This window comes from Schistocerca nitens, chromosome 4 (genome assembly GCF_023898315.1).
Source record: "Schistocerca nitens isolate TAMUIC-IGC-003100 chromosome 4, iqSchNite1.1, whole genome shotgun sequence".
In the NCBI taxonomy this organism is placed as follows: domain Eukaryota; kingdom Metazoa; phylum Arthropoda; class Insecta; order Orthoptera; family Acrididae; genus Schistocerca; species Schistocerca nitens.
In genome coordinates this window covers 618,573,973-618,595,149 of record NC_064617.1, presented here as the reverse complement: position 1 = coordinate 618,595,149, position 21,177 = coordinate 618,573,973, and the positions used below count along the sequence as shown (strand labels likewise).

The following is a 21,177-nucleotide window of genomic DNA, read 5'->3' as shown; positions in this document are numbered from 1 at the left end:
GTGCGCTTGTTGCTGGGATACATAAAATACATCTTGCAACTGCAGCCAGGCCTGGCAGACCTGTTTCATGTCTGCTCCACCACTCTAAGATGTCATCATCATCTCCGGGGTGCATTAAAATGTAGAGATCTACTTCACCTGCTGCGGATGATCTGTTGTTCCTCCATTCCTTGAAAAGATCTCTCTTTCTGGGTGGTGATGAAACAGCGCGTGAAGGATCTATGATAATAAACAAAAGAGACAAGTAATACACAACTGATGTGGAAGTCATCGAAACGTTCCCGTAAAAACGAGGTGTTTTACGTTAATGAAATATTATACGAATTATAACTTCCCCGTTTCTCTATAATACACTATCCACTAATTATGCAAAAACGATTATGTTAATGATTGCATGTTGTACCTGCGTAAGTAGCACACATTTGTCGCACATTGCTAAGAATTTCCTGCTTTTCATTTATTTCAAGTATATTAAGATCACGGAAAGACGGCGAAAGAAACAGCAATTTTATGTCTCGAAATGATCACAGTCTTCTTACAAACGAAAGTCAAGGCTTGATTTTTAATCCTCTGTACCTCCTGTCAAAAAATACTTATCTGTTAGTACACATCAATTACGCTAGTTAATTATAAATCTATCGCGTTTCATAATGAAACAGTGCTTTTAACTGCAGTAATTACTCATCTGACAGTCAGTGTCATTGAGACTGCAAATTTGTAGCAGTATGTGAAACCAAAGAAGTACTAACTGGATTGTCGGTTCTTTTTCGGATTCTAATTCATCTGTAGCCTCTTTAAGTGGTCTCAGAAAATAATCAATTTTTCCTGCAGGCCCATTATCATATCCTTGCAATCTGTAAGCGGAGTCCTATTCCGCCAGCAAAGCAGCAACTTCGTTATACTGAGTGTGTAAGGATTCCAGCATAGTGTACAAGCTGTTCCAGCGTGTGCAGATCTATTGTTTCAACGATGATTTCAAAGACGAGCAGAGGCCACTTTTCTTAATGTACCTTACAATGCATTTTGCAGTATTTATTGTTGATGCGAAGTTCGGGGCATGATTTAACAAGAAGTTATCTTCATCGAAATAATGGCTAAGTGCTGTAGTTATACAATGAGCAGCACAAGGAATCCTTTCGTGATTTTCCAAAGCCTTTATTACATTGGCGCCCCGGTCGCAGACAAATACAAAACTGTGCAACATGGCCGGCGAAATGTCCAAATCAGCCATCCTCTCTTCAATTTATTTCATAATATTTACTCCCGTCTTCTTAACGTCCGATAATTTTGTTGTAAATAAAACATTGTTTACAAGAGACCAGTCTGTGTTAATGTAATGTGTTGTAGGCGTCAAATAGTGCACTTGATTATGCGAATAAGTCCACATATCAACTCTCGCAGCACATGTTTTGTTAATAACTTCAACAATAACAGAAGGCATTATGCTGTTTCGTATTGCATCAGATTGTTCTTTGACATGTCTACTTATTGTAGAGGGATGTGGTATGACATTTGCCACGTTAACTTCTCCATAATGCGCACCTAGCTGTATTAATTCTTGGCCTGGTTCTCTGAAAGCTTTACCGGAAACAGCATTAAAAGTTCTTTAGCACACATTGCAACACGCTTTGCTGTAATATTATTTTTTATTAATGCCGGTATCCCTGAAGGAGCTGTATGTTTGTGAGCTTTCTTGCAACTACGTTTCTTTAAATGAGTGGTTCCCGACTGGAAACACAATAATGTCGAGCAGTTTATGCACGGTACGTACCCAGTAGACGCACTGTTTTCGTCTACGACCAACAGAAATGTACTCCATACTTGCCTTATTAGACCTTCCCGTTTCTTCAATGTGTAAACATTGGTTTCAATCTTACGTCTTACTGCACTGGCTTCCTCGCGCTGCATGATTACAAAGAGAGACACACCATAAATGAGAAGCCCGTACTGGCTGCAGTCTCACACGGATAATGGACACGTGTAATGTGTTCGAAGTTCGTGCTACGTATTCGGTCACGGCATCTATGGTTTCAATCTTACGTCTTATTGCACTGGCTTCCTCGCGCTGCATGATTACAAAGAGAGACACACCATAAATGAGAAGCCCGTACTGGCTGCAGTCTCACACGGATAATGGACACGTGTAATGTGTTCGAAGTTCGTGCTACGTATTCGGTCACGGCATCTATGCTCGGGCACTATAACTTGTGCGGGCAGCCTATCCAGTTAGGGTGTGCTCGCCGCATCTCGTATTTTGTGCTCGCTTACTCGGTCATGCAGGACTCTTAATTTTACATCTCCCACTCGTGTCACCTTTCGTTTCTGGCCAGGCCCTGCATATACCATAAATTTGGGCGAAGTCGGTGATGACGAGTAGGCGCGTTATCATACCTACAGTGTGAGGCTGCTTCGGTAATGTATTTTATTTTCTAAATTTTACGTCTACTAGAACGCAACAGATAGCAGAAGTTATTCGCTGCATTTAGCAGTGCTGCAGTATACGATGGCAGCGAGTAGGAAGCTCGTTCCTTCAAAGGTATTTGTGACTAATGGATCACATGGACCGAGAATGAATCATGGGATTGGGGAAAAGTATGCATGCCTTGAGAATGAATCTTGCTTGACAGTGAACCTCAACCGTTCTGACTCGGAACTAAGAATTTTCTTTATTAAATTTTACTCACTTTTGACACAGAAAATACTAGGAGTAGACTATAGGTCGTCAAGGCTTTAATACTGCAACAACGCTGTGCAGCAAACCAGTTAATTCAGTACACAAATGAATGCTGTTGAATTACGAAAGATGTACGGAGATTTACGAAGTTTTATGGTGTAAGCAAGATATTTCGGCCGTGCGTAAATCTCGGCAGTCGGCGATAAAATGTATTCAGAGCCTGTTCTTTTGTGATATTCTGCATTACCATGCTCTCGAAATTTATTAACTTTTTGAGATGAATCGTTTACGAAGACTAAATTGTTACTGCGGTGCTTGCTAATTAAAGCTTCATAATGGCGTCCTGGAACTTGTTTCAAATAAATTAGCTGTCCACACGTCCACTTATAGCCACACGTATCCGGTTTGCATCTTCTGATGCATCCAGTGAGCTACCAGAACTATTTCAAGGGACAAAATCCGCGATAGATTCGTATAAAACAGGTAGGAGGAAATCCTTCGTGACGATTTATTAAGATAGTCAAGGGAGGAGTTAGGTTACCTAGCGTAGGGAAGGTTTAGCCAGTTATGCAGTACGTCACGTATACCACTTTCTGTGGAATCGTGGAAAAAGCTGAAAAACTTTTGTTTCAGTGTAGAACAGCGAGGGGATTTCTCACAGGGAATCCCAATACTGGGGATGGTTTGCGCCGAGAAACTATTCTGCTGAAAAACCGATGTGAAGAGTAGAAAAAGCTGTTTGAAACCAGGTTTGTCAGGAAGAGATGCTGGAACTGAGCCTTCAGATGGAAGTCACCGAAATTTGCAGTTTGCGGTTAGCAACATCGAGTTAAAATTGTGTGCCTCGCCGAGCGTAGATAGCGTATCGCGAAACGCAATAACTTCGTTTCGTGGAAAAGTTAAATTGTGTCCATGGATTACGAACATTTTGCGAGTGAATCCTCAAGAATACATAATACAGGGAGTATCAAAAAGAATCATCCGATTTGGCACGCCTATATTTCTGAAACTAGTAAACATATACAATGAATTTTGTTTTTTGACGAACGGAAACTCAAAAAGTTTTTTTCGGACCTTTTCATAGGCGTTCAATACGCCCCCTTTAGACGCACGGCGTATGTCAATGCGGTATTCAGATTGTTCCCACTCTGCAACGAGCACGTCTTCAGTTACAGCTTCCACAGCTACTGTTATGCAATGTCTCAGTTCATGCATTGTTGTTGGTAATGGAGGAACATATACAGAGTCTTTTATAAACCCCCACAAGAAATAATCACATACAGTCAGGTCCGGTGACATGGAGGCCAGTAATGTAAACCTGAATCATTTGGTCCAGTGCGACCCTTCCATCGTTCAGTAATCCTATGATTTAAACATTCTCTCACTCCCAGATGCCAGAGTGGCGGTGTCCCATCCTCTTAGCAAATGAAGTCGTTCAAATCAATCGCCAACTGTGGGAAAAGAAAGTTCTCAAGCCTATCGAGATATGTGCTTCCTGTAACAATGTTCTCGGCAAATAAAAATGGACCATACACCTTTCCCATGAAATTGCACAGAACACATTAAATATTGGAGAGTCCCTCTCATATTGCACAACTTCATGTGGTTGTTCCGTACCCCATATTCTCATGGTTCACCTTTTCCATTTAAATGGAATGTTACCTCGTCACTAAACACTAAACGTGGAAGAAAACTGTCATCCTCCATCTTGCCAAGAACGAAAAAACAGACCTCCACACTTTGTTATTTGTCACCTTGTCGAAGAGCTTGCATTAGCTGAATTTTCTATGGTTTCATGAGTAAACGTCGATACAACACACGCCAGACGGACGTCGGGGCTCGTTGAACCCTCGGGCTGCAAGGCGAACGGATTTCTCCGGACTTCTTGTGGAACTATGGCGGATGCGTTCGACGTATGTGTCAGACACATGGGGGCGGTCCGGCGATTTGCCCTTTCAAAATCAACCTGTTTCTTAGAATTGTTCATGCCACCGTCTAATGTTCTGTGCTGTAGGAGGTTCAACACCGTACATAGTACGAAACTCACGCTGAACAGTTATTATTGACCCTCACTGCGTAAAACATAAAACGCTTTCTGTTGTCCCGACAGATTTTTACTAGAACTGAAGTGGGCGCACACTGCTGCTACCTAGCGGGAACCATGTAAAACTCCAGAGTTTGCTCTTTCCGACAGTACATTGTTCGTATATCTCAAATAACATATTAGTTATGATTTTTTAAATTGGATGATGGTTTTTGATACGCCCTGTACAGTATGATAATGTTTTTTATGAAACGTTTGTCAACATACTCGACGCCGCCTGAGTGAAGTGAGCGGAGGGTGAGGTGTGGCGTAGCACAGGGAAAGATGAGCCGTCCGGGGTTAATGGCCTCTCGACAGGTGGCGACCAGATGTCAGGGCCGACATGCAAAGGAATGATAAGGTGACGTAAACAGGGATTCGCCACTGTACGAGGTGTTTGTAAACTGAAACTACAAATAGCACTCATGTTAAGGGATGTTTTTAAACGTGATTTTCTAAGTATGATTGTTTTGTAACGGGTTCTGCTTTATTATGAAATAGTTTAACTGAAGAATATGATTCAATTTCCAAAGGGAGAAGATTCATTATTTAATTATTTGGAAAGCTGAAAAACATTTGTGTGCCATCTGGCCAGAGAAAGAAAATAGTTAATATTGTACAGATAGTATGGAAAAAGTAAAAGCTTGTTAGTAAGTGGAGTCCAAACCATATTTCTTAGTTATATGTAACCATAATAAAATTGACGATGCCTGGAATGACGAGAAATTTGGAGCCATGATAACAAAATGATAGGAGCTAAAAATTAAACCAGAGGCTCAGCCACTAATGAAAAAGACACCGTCGACACTGTGTAAATGGTGGCTGCCATCAATGAAGCATAGTGGGACCGCAGCCCACAGGATCAGTAGATTCGATAAACGAGTGAAACATGGTTGAAATAAAGATTAGGTCCCTGTGGTATTTGACATAAAAGAATGGCAGTCGAGTTATAACTTGTTGTTAAAAGTGTGCGATAGACTCGAGGTGCTATTATAGAGTAAAACGAGAATAAATATCCCGTATGTTGTGTAACTGAGAATCTGGAGCGATGATAAGTCGCTAATAAAGGCATCAATTTTTATATTTGTGTTTATGTTATGCTAAAATGTTAAACAAGCTTTTATGGGTTCTGTCGCACAGTAACCAGTCCACAGAAAAATATGAGTGAAATATTTCATTTTGGCTGTATACATTTAATGAACGGATATATCACTAAATATTACCATCAAACAATTCTGTTTGAAGAGAATATTTCAAATCTTGTGTTCATTGTCTTGAAAGCTAAATGTAAGGTATGGCATTTTCTACATTACTTTGGAAATTTTGGAAATGTGTGGGAAGTTCCTATGGGACCAAACTGCAGAGATCATCGGTCCCTAGGCTTACGCAGTACTTAATTTAACTTAAACTAACTTATTATAAGGACAACACACACATTCACGCCCGAGGAGTACTCGAACGTCCGACGGGGGGAGCTGCGCAAACCTAAGGAGGCGCCCCTGACCGTGCGGCTACCCCGCGCGGCGTTACTTTGTATTCACTACTTATCATATTAAAATTTGCGATGGGTATAGATGGTACAAGAGCATGAGAAATGGAATGAGAATGTTCTGTGGATGCTAAGAAACTGATAATCAATATGCTTTTGATAGTTATATAAACCTGTAAAAACTGTTTATTTTTTGGTAAATACCGAAAAAAATGTTTAGTACGGGGCATGACATAGTACATCTGTTTGTGAAGTTTGAAAAAAAACTTAATTTTATTGCATAGGAAGATGTAAGGGCCAATTCTGATTGTTTCGGAAAACCCCAGTTGTGAAAAGAAGACACCAAAGGGGATGTGTGATGTTCCTCCTATTTTTTAACGTATTTTGTTTTCTAAATTTTACGTTTACTAGAACTCAACAGATAGCAGAAGCATTTCCCTACCTTAAACAGAACTGTAGAGTACGACAGTAGCGAGTAGAAATGCTGACGAGTGGACCATATGGCTCGGTACTGAACCATTGGAACTGGAGAAGTATGGGAGCCTTGAGAGTGAATTTTGCTAGGCAGCCAGTACCTACGGGCACTACGAGTGCTCTGGTGCGACACCCAGAATTTCTTTATTCAGTTTTAGTTATTAAAGTTTACTTTTGCCATAATAAATACTAGGTGAAAACTATGAATCATCAGGGCTTTAATACCATAATATCACTATGCAGTAAACCAATTAATTCAGTACACAGATGAATATTTTTAAGTTACCCAATATTTACGAAGAGAGAAAAAGTTTTCACGACGTAAGCAGGAGACTTTGGCTGCACCCTAATCTCACCAGCTGGTGATATGATGTGCTCGGGACCTGCCTTTAAACGACAGTCGGCTTTACCATGCTCTCTAAAATTAGTAATATTTTGAGATGACTCGTTTCAAATTAGTAAATTACTGCTGTTTTAAAGTAGTATTTTTACTTCAGATAAACTAGCAATTCGCATGTCCACTTATAATCGCAAGTACCCTGCTGCATCTTCTGAAGAACCCATCGCGCTAGCAGAACTCCTTCAAGGAACAATATCTGCGAGAGATTCGCAGAAAACGGGTAGTATGAAATTCTAGGCGCCGATTAGTTACGATAATACAGGAAAGGGTTAGCTAACTAGAGCTGTCTCGGGTGGGAAGGTTCAAAATGGCTCTGAGCACTATGAGACTTAACATCTGTGGTCATCAGTCCCCTAGAACTTAGAACTACTTAAACCTAAGTAACCTGAGGACATCACACACATCCATGCCCGAGGCAGGATTCGAACCTGCGACCGTAGCAGTTGCACGGTTCCGGACTGAGCGCCTAGAACCTCTCGGCCACCGCGGCCGGCGACAGAGTGGGAAGGCATGACCATTTATATTGTACGTCACATTTACCACCTCATGTGGAACCTTTTTTTTTTTTTTTTGCCGAATCTGAAAGCCTGCATTATATTTTCTAATTTAAAAACTGCCTCAATTACATTAGTGCAGAAGTAGAATTTTTACGTGTTGCTCTGGCTCACCTAGATCAGCCTCAGTACGCAGCGTCACCAAAAGCCTCTCCCGCTCCATATTGAAAGGTGTGACTATCTTTTTGTCGTGCCATAGTTGTGAGTCTTCAAGCATCTTGGAAGCTATAAGAGACCCTCCGCGTCTAAAATGCGACGGGCTTGAGACTTCTTAAGGTCGCCTAACGTTGCATCCAAGTTCAGGCAGACATGAGATTGCTCTGAGGTTTGTTGGATTCGAGTAACTTTCAGAGCTTGAGCTCTCTTAGAATTGTGCGCTAAATCAGACTAACGTTTGCGATACTTATTCTATTAGTTTTAATTATGGTTGTCGGTATTACTGTCCGATTTTACTGTTGCGTCTTTACCAAAACTCTCCAGTCATGCCAGGTGGTGTAGCAACTCAATATCATAAACCACGCGCACAATAGCATTAGGTGTGCACTGTCATGGAATAATCTATAAACACTGAGTCGCCGACCATCGAGCCAGCGTCGTCTGCATCACACTCACGTATACCGTATTCAAAAATTTTAATAATACCCAAAAAAAGAAAACTTTATAAAGTATCCTATGCTCTTCAGGCTGCCTCTGTACCAAATTTCATCGGAATCGGTTCACAGGTACAGTCGTGAAAACATGACGGAGTTACTTTCGCGATTGATAATAATGGTATTAGTATGGAAGAATGAATTAAACGCTTTGAGAACTGAATAAGCATTGTATTGATTACGTTGAATTATATTACGTAGAACATATCAACCAATAAAAGCATTATCACAAATATGATAAAATTTGAAAGTCTAAGAGTAAATAGCTTCTTCAAAGAGTAATTATTATTCCATATTTCACGTTATACTGTTCAAATCAATAAATACGCTGTACTACACACATTCGTAAGTATACTATGTTGTTCCTCATCGTTCAAGCTAGCTTCATACGAAATTTTGTAAAAATCGGTTCATCTCTTTAAACGTAAGAGGGTAACAGAGTTACTTTCGCATTTATAATATTAGTATGGATTCTATCCGTCATGTTGAGAAGTTATGGCAGAATGGCTGTACCAGACGTGTCTTCTTCCGATGTGCACCTCTTAGAGTTTTAGTTTTCGTCACATTTCTTGAAACTGGTGGAGTACCCATTGTCCCCCAGAATTTTCAGGCGATGCAGCAGAGATGCTGCGGTTCGCAGATTCGTCTTTCGTCCCTAATAATAACTCGTCTTTTCTGCCTCGGATGGTGATTTGACAGTTACATGCTGTGTCCCACGTTCTCACCATTGCTCGTTATCAGCACATCCAAAAAGAGGAACTGTTGATACTTTTCTACTTCGATTTCTTAGGTCATCAACCTTCTGAATGGTTTGATGCTGCTCACCATCAGTTCCTCTCCAGCGCTAAGCGCTTCACCTAAGAGTGCTTTCATGTCAATATAGATACTCCGCAAGCCAACGTATGGTGCGTGGCGGAGGATACCCTGTACCACTACTAGTCATTTCCTTACCTGTTTCACTTGTGAATAAAGCGAGGTAAAACATGTCTGTCCATTTGCATCCGTATGAACGCAATTTCTTTTCCTTATCTTCGTGATCCTTACGGGAAGTTAATGTTGGTGGCAGTAGAATTCATGCAGTTCTGTAAATTATCTCAGTGCTGTTTCATGAAAGAATATTGTCTTCCCCCCACACTGATTTCCATTTGTTTCATGAAGCATCTCCGTAATACTCGCGTGAGGATCGAATCTGCTGTTAACAAATCTAGCAGCCCGACTGTGAATTGTTTAGATTCCTTTCTTTCATCCGACCTGGTGCGGATCCCAAACACTCCATCAGTACTAAGAAATTTCTGACACTAGGTCCTATATGAGGTTTCCTTTACAGACGAGCTACACTTTGCTAAAATTATCCCAATGAACCGAAGTCGACGATTCGCCTTCCATGCTACAGTTCTTGCATTCTCGTTCCATTTTATATTGTTTTGCAAAGTTATACCTAGATATTTAATCGACGTGATAGTATCAAGCAGCACACTACCAAGGGCGTATTCGAGCATTAAGGGTTTGTTTATCTTACATATAGAGCTAGCTGCCATTCATTACACCAACTACAAATTTTGTCTAAGTCGTTTTGTATCCTTCTACAGTCATTCAACGATAACACCTCCACATACAGCACAGCATCATCAGCAAACAACCGCAGACTGCTGCTCAGCCTATCGACCAGCAGATAATTTATGTAGACTGAAAATAGCAGCGATGCTATCACACTTAACTGGGGCACTCCTGATGATACCCTTGTCTCTGTGTCACTCGCCGTCGAGACAACGTCCTGGTTTCTATTACTCAAGAAGTATTCGAGCCACTCATATATCTAGGAACCTTGTTTGTATCTTCGTTAACAACCTACAAACGGGTACCGTGTCAAATGCTTTTAGGCAATCTAGGAAAATAGACTCTGCCTGTTTCCCTTGATCCAAAGTTCGCAAGATATTATGCGAGTAAAAGGCAAGCTGAGTTCCGCACGAGCGAGACTTTGTAGAACGCTCCTGATTCGTGGACGGAAGCTTTCCTGTCTCAAGGAAATTTATTATGGTCGAACACAGAATATGTTGAAGAAAAAATGGTTCAAAGGGCTCTGAGCACTATGGGACTCAACTGCTGTGGTTATCAGTACCCTAGAACTTAGAACTACTTAAACCTAACTAACCTAAGGACATCACACACATCCATGCCCGAGGCAGGATTCGAACCTGTGGTGTCACCGCTAGACACCACACTTGCTAGGTGGTAACTTAAATCGGCCGCGGTCCTGTAGTACATGTCGGACCCGCGTGTCGCCACTGTGTATTCGCAAACGTAGCGCCACCACAGGGCAGGTCACAAGACACGGACTTGACCTCGCCCCAGTTGTACGGACGACATAGCTTGCGACAAGACGTATCACGTCTTCCTCTCATTTGCCGAGAGACAGATTAAATAGCCTTCAGCTAGTCCATCGCTACTACCTAGCAAGGCGCCATGTGTATCATTGCTAATTGCTTACTACTATGCAAGAGATGTATTTCAACAAGAACAAGACTACATTAAAGTTAAGTATATTAACATCTCTCTTCTTTTCTTTATAGTTTTCATCCAGTCTCCTGTTTCAGAATTTACGCCCGTCTGCGTTAGTTTCGCGTGCACCTAGCCACTCATTGTGTCGAGACCTTAGGGAATCGACACAACAATATTTTGGCGCCGAGGAGTGGTGCCGCGCCCACGTTGCAGTCTTTGTGTTATACTTGCTCTAATTTGCTTGTGTCATGGCTTCGCCGCATTCTCCAGATGTACTGTCCGAATTTTTTCGCTTGCAGAATCAGCAGACGCAGGCGTTATTGGAAGCCCTTGGACAGCTCGTCCAGGGTCAACGTGCGCTGCAAACCGATGCGGCGGCAGCCGCTTCATCGCTACCGCAGCCACACAACGCTGTCGCACCGCCATTTCGGCCCTTTGAGGCCACAACCGAAAGCTGGACTGAGTGGGCCGATCAGTTCAACTTCCACCTCACTGCTTATGGAATTCAAGGTAAAGAGCGGCAGCCGTTTTTGCTTTCTTGTGTCGGTGTGTCTACCTACCGTGTGATAGTGAAATTGTTTCCCCGACGCGACGTAGCAACTCTGACCTACGAAGAAATTTTGTCTGCTTTAGATGCCTATTTCAAAGAAACGGTTAATGTAGTTGCAAAACGGTATACGTTTTTTCGTACAAAACGTACCGCCGGTCAGACTAACAGGGAGTGGGTAGCAACTTTGCAAGGCCTTACTAGAGACTGCGCGTTTGCCTGTGAATGTGGCCTTCCATATTCAGATACTATGGTGCGTGATGCAATTGCACAGAACGTTTCTGATGTTCGCATACGGGAACAGATTTTGAAGCTAGTTAATCCCTCCCTGCAACAAGTGATAGACATATTGGACAGGCAAGACACACTTGACTTTGCTCAGGCATCATTTGAAACTTCGCCAGCAGTGTGTCACATTAATCGGCCCGCCCGGCCCGCTGCACGGGACGCTAAGCGGCCCTCGCGCCCGACTTCGCTGCGGCCGCCTCGCTTGCAACCACGTGCGCCGCGTAAGCAAGCAAATGCAGTGAAATCTTGCCCGCGGTGTGCAACTAGACATTCGCGTGAAAATTGCCCGTCACGCCAAGCTATTTGCTTTTACTGTCACAAGAAAGGACATGTACAAAGTGTTTGCCAGAAAAAGTTAAGATCGGACAATCACACAAATTCCAGGCCCTTTGTTTCGCGCCGGAATCGAACCCAGGACAATCAGGCTCGTGGACCTTCGCCCATGGACATTAATGTAGTTCATTCCCACCCGTCCAGTGACACTTTAGCTAACAGTGACTGTGTTCGTCCCACCCAAAGTGTGCGTCGACGTCGCCGGAAATCCCGTAAAGTTGCAAGTGCTTCTGGACCTGTATCAGTTCAAATTGCGCGGGACAGTCGCTCTTGTCGTCAACAAGACAATAAACTTTTTGTGGACTTAGACTTTGCAGGAAAAGTGATCCCATTCCAGCTCGATACCGGAGCTGCAGTTTCCTTGCTCAATCACGACACGTACAAACAACTGGGCGCCCCGCCATTGCGTGCCGCAAATGTTACGTTAACTAGTTACTCAGGACAGCACATACCTGTGTTAGGACAGTGCAGCCTTATTGCAACATACAAGGGACAGACAAAACTTGTGTCATTTTATGTTCTTCGTTCCTCTAGTGCCGTGAACTTGTTTGGTTTAGATTTGTTTCAATTGTTTAATTTGTCTATAGTGAATCAGGTCCTATCAGTGAATCAGACTGTGCCTTCCGCCAGTGTTTCTAGTCTTTGTGAAGAATTTGCAGACATTTTTGCACCGGGCCTTGGTTGCGCTAAGAACTATGAAGCGCATTTGGAACTGAAAGACAACGCGCAACCGAAATTTTTCAGAGCGCGCAATGTTCCCCACGCATTGCGTGATGAGGTCGCCCGAACATTAGCCGAATTAGAATCTCAAGGTGTCATTGAACGTGTGCAGGCTTCTCTCTGGGCCTCACCCTTAGTCATTTTGCCAAAACCTTCCGGAAAACTGAGACTTTGCGTGGACTTCAAGGCCACTGTGAATCCACAACTAGTGACTGCTACTTTTCCTTTGCCCCGCCCGGAAGATCTTTTTGACAAACTGTGCCCGGGAAAATATTTTTCAAAATTGGACCTAGCAGATGCGTACTTGCAAATTCCTGTGGACGAAGAATCCCAGCGCGTCTTGGTGGTAAACACGCATCTTGGCTTGTATCGCTTCAAAAGACTGCCATTCGGGTGTGCATCCGCCCCTGCTTTATTTCAGCAATATTTACAAACTATTTGTGCGTCGGTCCCTACGGCTGCGAACTATCTGGACGATATTGTAATCTCAGGAAAGACAGAAGCAGAACATTTGCAAAATCTCCGAACATTATTTCAGGTATTGCGTCAGAATGGTCTTCGCTTGAGGAAGGACAAATGTGTGTTTTTTGCTCGTGACTTACCGTACCTGGGGCATGTCATAAATGCCCAAGGAATACATCCGAGTCCAGAGCACCTTCGTGCCATTCAGGACTTGCCGTCACCGCAGAACTTAAAACAGCTACAGAGTGTGCTGGGTAAGGTAAATTATTATCACCGATTTGTGCGCAATGCTTCTTCCATTTCAGCTCCGCTTCATCGCTTACGCCGTAAAGGTGTTCCGTTCGTCTGGACGACGGAATGCGACCGCGCCTTTCGCCAGTTGAAATCGGCGTTACTTTCAAATACTTGCCTTACGCCATTCGATCCCCGAAAACCCCTTTTGTTGATGGTAGATGCATCGGATTTCGGGATCGGTGCTGTGCTTGCGCACAAAGATGGTTCACATGATCGCCCTATTGCCTTTGCGTCCAAATTGCTCTCATCTGCGCAAAGAAATTATTCACAAATAGAGAAAGAAGCTTTAGCTCTCGTGTTTGGTGTTACCAAGTTCCATGACTTCTTGTATGGTCGTCACTTTACAATCATCACGGACCACAAACCGTTGACATCGCTTTTTCATCCGAACAAGCCTGTACCTCCACGTACAGCGCAGAAATTCATTCGATGGTCACTTTTTCTCTCGCAGTACCGCTACGATATCTTGTATCGGTCCACTGCTAAGCACGGAAACGCTGATGCGTTGTCCCGTTTGCCTGTTGCTGAGGATAAAGCATTCGATTCTTCCGAACTTGCTTGCATGTTCATTGATTCGGAAGCCGATGACGTGGTCACATCGTTTCCGATTGATTTTCGTCGTGTAGCTACAGCCACAGCTGCTGACCCTGTCCTTGCTTCTGTTTTGCGTTTTGTTGCTACGCAATGGCCCTTGTCAAAGTCACGGATCGAGGATCCTTTGGTTCGCCGTTTTTTTGCTCACAAGGAGAGGCTTTTTGTACGACGTGGTGTTTTGTTGTTGCGTTCCGATAATGATCAATCCCGAGTCGTAGTCCCACGTTCGTTACAGTCCTCTGTCTTACGGCTTCTTCACCAAGGACATTGGGGTATAGTGCGAACGAAACAACTTGCTCGACAGCACTGTACTTGGTTCGGAATCGATGCTGCGATTGCGAATATGTGCTCCTCTTGCGTGGCGTGTGCCGAACAACAATCCGCACCGCCGCGGAAATTCTTTGCATGGCCGAAAGCCACTTCCCCTTGGCAACGCTTGCACATCGATTTTGCTGGTCCATTCTGGAATGCTCGATGGTTGGTTGTGGTCGATGCTTTCAGTAATTTTCCTTTTGTTGTCCGGATGTCTTCCACGACGTCTTCTGCCACAATCCAAGCCTTGTCTGCTATCTTTTGCATTGAAGGTCTTCCGCAGACTATTGTTTCCGACAATGGCCCACAATTCATGTCCGCAGAATTTCAGTCGTTCTGCAAGGCCAATGGTATTCAACATCTGACATCCGCGCCGTTTTCGCCTCAGTCAAACGGTGCCGCTGAACGATTGGTCCGGACTTTCAAGTCGCAGATGTTGAAGTTGAAAGAGTCGCATTCTCGGGAGGACGCTTTGTTGCTCTTTTTGTCCTCATATCGCTCTCAGCCTCGCGATGGTCGCTCGCCGGCTGAATTGCTCCATGGTCGTCCTCATCGAACTCTGATGTCTTTGTTGCATCCGCCACATCAGGTTCCTGTGCAGCGGCAGACTCCTGCTTTTGCTCCTGGCGACGTTGTCTATTATCGCAACTATCGCGGTTCACAGCGTTGGCTCGCAGGGCGCATTCTTCGCTGCCTCGGCCGCGCGATGTATTTGGTTTTGGGGGCCTCTGGTGAGGTGCGTCGGCATCTCAATCAGCTGCGCCTCTGTCGTCGCCTGGGTTCTGCCGCTCCCCGTCTGCTTTCAGCGACGGAGCCGTCAGGTCAGCGCCTTGGGGACCCATCTACTGGCTCGCCTCATCCCCAGGTGTTACCGACGATGCCTTCCATTTTGCCTCATGGCGTCGCGCCGCCGCAGCCGCCGCCGGCGCCGCCAGCAGCGGACGCTTCGCTGCAGCCGCCACGCGCCTCCCTGGGTCACGCGCCGCCGCTTGCTTCCCGTGACCAGCCGTCCTCCGCCATGGACCTCTTGCCCGCTCCGGACCAGATGTCGTCTTCGCCCGTCGGGTGCTCCGACCACATGGAGGTCGACCCCGCGGCTCCTCTTCTCTCATTCCGTGCGCAAACACCTCATGTTGACGTGCACCCTGGACTAGGTTTGCAGGCGTTTCCTAGCTCCCCTCGGACCGAATGGCCGGGTGCGGGTGGCACAGCCTCGCCTGTTGTTAGGCTCCCCACCTCATCGCATACGTCAACATGGGGTCCTCCCCACGGCGGGCGGAAGCCTTATCTCACGACCGTTCGCCGATTTGCGGGGGAGGAATGTGGTGTCACCGCTAGACACCACACTTGCTAGGTGGTAACTTAAATCGGCCGCGGTCCTGTAGTACATGTCGGACCCGCGTGTCGCCACTGTGTATTCGCAAACGTAGCGCCACCACAGGGCAGGTCACAAGACACGGACTTGACCTCGCCCCAGTTGTACGGACGACATAGCTTGCGACAAGACGTATCACGTCTTCCTCTCATTTGCCGAGAGACAGATTAAATAGCCTTCAGCTAGTCCATCGCTACTACCTAGCAAGGCGCCATGTGTATCATTGCTAATTGCTTACTACTATGCAAGAGATGTATTTCAACAAGAACAAGACTACATTAAAGTTAAGTATATTAACATCTCTCTTCTTTTCTTTATAGTTTTCATCCAGTCTCCTGTTTCAGAATTTACGCCCGTCTGCGTTAGTTTCGCGTGCACCTAGCCACTCATTGTGTCGAGACCTTAGGGAATCGACACAACAGAACCTGCGACCGTAGCAGTCGCACGGCTCCGGACTGCGCGCCTAGAACCGCGAGACCACCGCGGCCGGCTATGTTGAAGAATTCTGCACCAAACCAACGTTTGCACTGGACGAGAGATTCGCGATAAATGCAAGCTAAGTAGTGGGCCCAGTGTCATTAAACACTCCTTGTAAAACCGAACTGGGTCTCTAGTCGCACCTGGCAAATTATCTGCTTTCAACTTCTTCACTTGTTTCTCTACGCTAGGGATTCCTATTATTATGTTCTCTATACGGGAGTCTCTTCAGTAATCAAACAACGTTATGTCTGGACGATTCTCCTGCATTTCTAAAACGTGAAATATAAAACTTGAGCTTTCCTCTTGCTACCTTATAATGGGGTACCAAATTCGTTACTTGCACCTTACACCCTCAATTATTTGATGGATGTATTCCAATTTCTGTCTTCCCCTAAAGCTTCTACTCTCTACAGCTATCTCTAGTACCATGGAGGTTATTCCTTGATGACTTACCACACGTCCAATCATCCTGTCCCTTCTTCTGATCATTGTTTTCCATTTGTTCCTTTCTTCACCGATTCAACGGAGAACCTTCTCAATCCCTATTTTATGAGTGCAACTAAAATCACGATTCTTCTGTTGCACCACATCTCAAACGTTTCAATTCTGTTCCAGTTTTCCCACTGTCCATAATTCGCAACAGCTCAATGCTGTGCTCCAAACGTACTTTCTCATAAATTTCTTCCTCAAATTAAGGGGTAGTTTTGTTATTAGTAGACATGTCTGGGCTGGGAATGCATTCTTTACCAGTCTACTTTTTATGTCCTCCTCTACTTTGCGGTCATTAATTTTGATGAATAAATCCTTAAAAAGTTTTCAAAAGTAACAATACAAACTTGTGTGAGCGTGGGGTTGATCTGAGATTCTGTTATTCTGCGCAACGGATTAATCTGAGATGTACCCTTTACCCTGTGGCTCCTGCAAGATGCAATTTCCACCCCCACACTACTACAGAGGTCAGACAGATGCTCCTAACGTTCTAAAGAGAAATGCCTGAAAAACTTTCAGCAATAAATATCTTCTGGGGTCGTCCACTGTAAGGAAATGACACAAAAATTCACAAAATTTCTTACGTAACTAGTGGGATACTTGGGTACTGGAGTAGTGCTAAGAGAAGACATGAAACTAATTAAAGTTATTATTTATTTTGAAAAAATTCTGAGAAATCACAATGGCACTTTTAGTTATGAATTGAACAAGTTATATCCTGGTTCTTTTTGTAATGTGAAGTTACCTCGCAAGGATAGGATTCGCTAATGAAATTTCTATACAAAGTTTAAGATTGTTGTTGACTTGGCACAATGGCTGAGAGGCGCACCTACTCAACTTGAATAATTATCCTTTAGAATGTTGCTAGTTACGGTCGAGGCTGTCGTGAGTGAAATGCAGTGAAGTGTACTGTTGTGGAGGAAATATGGGGCTCCCAATAGCTATAGCGCACATTACCATAAGCTGCGATGACTGCTGTCTGCGCCGCTCACTGCTGACAAATAAGATAACTCTCGTTCTATCTGGATTGACCTTCGCCAATCAAACTCTCCCTACACCTTGATGAAGTCAAGGATTCCTATTCGCCCCTAGTGTAACTATTGGCATGGTACCCCAGTCAGATAACCAATCGAATGCGATGCCACTCAAAACTTGGCTCACAACTCTGTTCGTTCACATCGCACAATAAGTGTGTCGGCCAATACAGTGAACAACGCTTAATCGCAAGGACTCAATATAGAGTCGCACTTCAATTCGCTCTCGACAGAGGTGCTCTCCCAGTGAAGTACTGTGGAGAGACTTGTTCCTCGCTCCAAGAGTGACAACGGAATGGCGCCTCTCCACACCAGATGTGAAGGGGTATATCTCTCGGTCTCTTCCATTACTCTTTCAGCTCAAGGCATCAGAAATATCGTCTGCCAATCAGCATTGCTCTTCTAAAACGGGAGAATGACGTTTCTTTTAAGGCGACCAATCCAGAAATCTGTAGTATCGGCGTTTGGCGTTTGCTGTCTCCCTGTGAAAATCTCTGAAACTGCGTGCTATGTATAAAGAATGCGTAGGCTGGCCGCTCCCACACAATGTAGCGGAATTTGCTTTTAAGCCGAACACGGGGTCGTTCCTCCTTTCCCTCGGGCGAATGCTGTCCACTCCACGGGCCGACGTAGATGGGTTGGGACTGGCCTCCTGGCGTGCGGTTGCCTCTCTTGAACTAAAAGCTCCTGTGACCGTCGTGTATAGAATGTATGTGTGCATGCCAGCCTTGAGTATTTCAACCACAGTGCGCACTTGCAATTTATTAGTTATTTGCATATCGTTTACATGAATTCATGCAAAATTGACTTTATCTTATCGAGTTTGGGTTCGAATGAAACGTCTTGATGTGAGGGCGGAATATGTAAGCAATGAAGGTCAGGAGACCACGACGTCTTACACTTGGAGTCATGTAGTTGGAATAGAAATGAGGAATGGCACTGGGCTTGGAACTGTCAGTTTCTCCTACAACCGTTCGCACCAGTGTCAGTCCCTGCCAGTTCACATGCACTTCAGACGTACGTGCTAAACCAGGGGCTACGAATGTACCTTATTAAGAAGGGTCAGTGGAAAGAACTAGGTAAGATGGTTTTTATAAAACTCGAGAAACAGCGATCTTAAATTTTGAATTGTGATTACATCAATGTGTAAGAATATGCAATACTTTTATTACGTAAACTAAACATCGAATGTGGAACTAGCATTATTGGCATCCGGAGTGTTCTCAGAATGAAGAAACATCCCAAAATGCTGTGAAATGTCACTTTGTAGGTGGGGTGGAGGGGGCGAAGAAACATATAAGTCAAGTGAAACAGACGCGGTAATTTCATAACAATCACCAATAAATTTATTTCTGGTGGTATAATAAAGCGATATTACTCATATCATGTATATTTGGCCCTGTGGCAGCTGACTGAAGAACTTCACGATACCAGCACGGAAAAACTTAATCAGGCTTTGAAATTTTTTGTATTTGAGCCTTGAAATTGAAAGGAGATGTAGAGAAAATTACGGAATTGTATACGTTAGGTTACAGCAAACAGATAATGACTGCAAAGCTGTTGTACACTAGACAAGCAAGGAATTCTGAAGTTAAGCATTCCATTATAAGCAGATATGAGCAATCCAAACAGCCCAGCCATTGGTTGACGTTGTTGTGGCGTCCTGATGATGTCAGTTTGGATTCCCTTAAACTATGTCGCTTGAAATTCCAGTTTACAGCAGTGGCTGCACACAGATGATATTATATTAACAGGCTGAGATCTGAAAGGATATTTTATAGCGTACTTTCAGTCCAACAGCGTTTTCCATTTCTTGATCAACACTGGCCACAGTCAAAGGGTTACATCTTGGTGTTTCTTTGGCGAATTGGCTTCCCGCGCGCTGCGAGGCGAGAGAACGAGGGAGAAGGGGGTTGCCGGGAGCGACGTCGGTGTAGGAGGGCAAGGTCGGGGGGGGGGGGGGGGTGCCGCGGAAGCAGTCGGTTGGGTACGGAACGCCGTGGGCTCGAAGATCCTAGTGTGGAGGGCCGGTGTTGTCCGGATGGCGATCATCGTGTGGTCATTCAAGGGCTGGAAAGTGATTTCGTGGTTGTGCCCTAAGTCGGCCCCCAGCGTGTTAAACTCCGTTATTTACAGTTATAACGAGTAATTTGACACTCTGGTAGTGCTCACGAGTGAACTTTGAAGGTACTGTTTAGTGTGCTGTTTAGGGAAAGATTGACTGAATAGCTCTTCAGTTGGACGTTATTGGTTCAAATGGCTCTGAGCACTATGGGACTTAACATCTGTGGTCATCAGTCCCCTAGAACTTAGAACTACTTAAACCTAACTAACCTAAAGACATTACACACATCCATGCCCAAGGCAGGAGTCGAACATGCGACCGTAGCGGTCACGCGGTTCCAGACTGAAGCGCCTAGAACCGCACGGCCACACCAGTTGGACGTTATGAATAGTATTAATTGGAGTTCACTTCTTATGGTATTTTACGGTACTACTTGTCGTGGCGAAATCGCCAATTGTATTTTCATCGTTTAGCTTGGGACGTCATTCTTTGCTGTGGTGTGGCCGTCCCAAGAGTTTAAAGCCCCAAATATTTTCTTACTACCTTTGCTGAGGTTGCCTTGCAACAGTTGTTGATTTGTCTCTTGTCTACCCCACCGTACTGCTGTTTGGTGCAGTGCTGTATAGTCGAAGTGTTCAGTAGTACCACATCTACTCCCTCTCCCGCTTTAAGAATTTCGAGCCGCATCCACATCGAATTACAATCCCAGTAGGCAATTTGTGTATGTTGGTTGCGCCCTGTGAACGTTTTGAACACCGTGGAAAATCTTTCCCGTGGCGCATGTGATCCTGAAGGAAAGCACTGTGAACAACAGCGCATTACCACTACGAAATCGAAACATATCTATTGCAAATTTTTTAATGGATGTTACCATTGAACTTAAGAGTTGTTTAGTGTGGTTTTTGATTTATTTTGAAAGGAAAAGTTTTGCATATCCGGTTAATTATAACGTCTATGCTTAATTATTTGTCATTACTGATTGGGTGAGGGCAACAGCCTTGCCGCAGTGGATACACCGGTTCCCGTCAGATCACCGAAGTTAAGCGCTGTTGGGCGTGGCCGGCACTTGGTGGGTCACCATCTGGGCCGCCATGTGCTGTTGCCATTTTTCGGGGTGCACTCAGCCTCATGATGCTAATTGAGGAGCTACTCGACCGAATAGTAGCGGCTCCGGTCACAGAAAACCATCGTAACGACCGGGAGAGCGGTGTGCTGACCACACGCTCCTCCTATCCGCATCCTCAGCTGAGGATGATACGGCGGTCGGATGGTCCCGATGGGCCACTTGTGGCCTGATGACGGAGTGCTATACTGATTGGGTGCAGTATGCATCACATGTAGGGAGGTTTATGGTGTAAAGT

The 21,177-nt window shown here is 44.4% G+C and overlaps 1 pseudogene; it reads left to right on the top strand.

Annotated features, from left to right (window-relative positions):
* The first annotated feature begins 20,804 nt into the window (after positions 1–20,804).
* LOC126253941 (5S ribosomal RNA) lies at positions 20,805–20,921 on the top strand (annotated as a pseudogene).
* The last annotated feature ends 256 nt before the right edge of the window (positions 20,922–21,177 follow it).